The following is a 908-nucleotide window of genomic DNA, read 5'->3' as shown; positions in this document are numbered from 1 at the left end:
GTTTTATTTTATTTTTTCAAATCTCAAATTCTCCAAATTTAATAAAAGCGATCATCTTTCTCATTCAGAGGTCCCCTTGGTGGTTTTTTTGGGTCTACAACAATGCTCTTGCTTGTACCGGATTATGGTTCATCCATTGCTGCTGGCACAGGCTTAGACGGAGATGATCAATGCCACGAAACATCATCCAATGGCTGTGATTTTCTCGCCTTTTTTGTTATAATTTTAATTTTGACTTTTTTGTTAGGGTTCAGTGTTTTTATTTGGGGCTGCAATGAATAAAGAGAAAAATGTTCAGTTTTGGAAAGAAGAAGGAAAGTGGGAAAGAGGGAAAGAGAGAGAGAGAGAAAAGGGGGCCCTAAAGTGAAGCGCTAAGAACGGATCGGACGGTGGGGGTGGTCAAACTCACGTGAGCTCGTCAATATGTGGGCCCGATTATTTTAGTTTCATTTTTTATGCTATTATTTTTTATTTTACTGGAATAAAAGATCTCTTTTACTTATTTTTTATTTAATTAAATCTATGATTAAATTATCTATGTTAATTATTAATTAAAATGTTAATTGTTGACTTTAGCACTATAAATTAAGTTATATAAAATGTCAAAAAAAGTTATAATTATAGATATAAACTTAGAAATATACACCTTGTTATTATTTTATAAAATTCTTTTTACGAGAAAAACAAAAACATTCTTTGTTTTCATATAACTTATTTTCTTTCAAAATATAATTTTTGTATATATGCTTTTCTATTAATGCCCGTATGACAAAATTTGTTTTATATCTTGTACATCACATTGTAAAATTTAAAATTTAACACACGTCATCGTGACATGGCAATCTTATTTCAATTACTAAAAGAGATTAACAATGTTAATCTATATAGTATTTTTCATCAAATCAAAT

The sequence above is a fragment of the Theobroma umbraticum genome, unplaced genomic scaffold, assembly GCF_002168275.2.
Source record: "Theobroma umbraticum cultivar Fairchild unplaced genomic scaffold, ASM216827v3 scaffold_115.0, whole genome shotgun sequence".
Classification (NCBI taxonomy): Eukaryota; Viridiplantae; Streptophyta; class Magnoliopsida; order Malvales; family Malvaceae; genus Theobroma; species Theobroma umbraticum.
The sequence above is the reverse complement of the archived record's forward strand: the minus strand, read 5'-3'. Positions refer to the sequence as shown.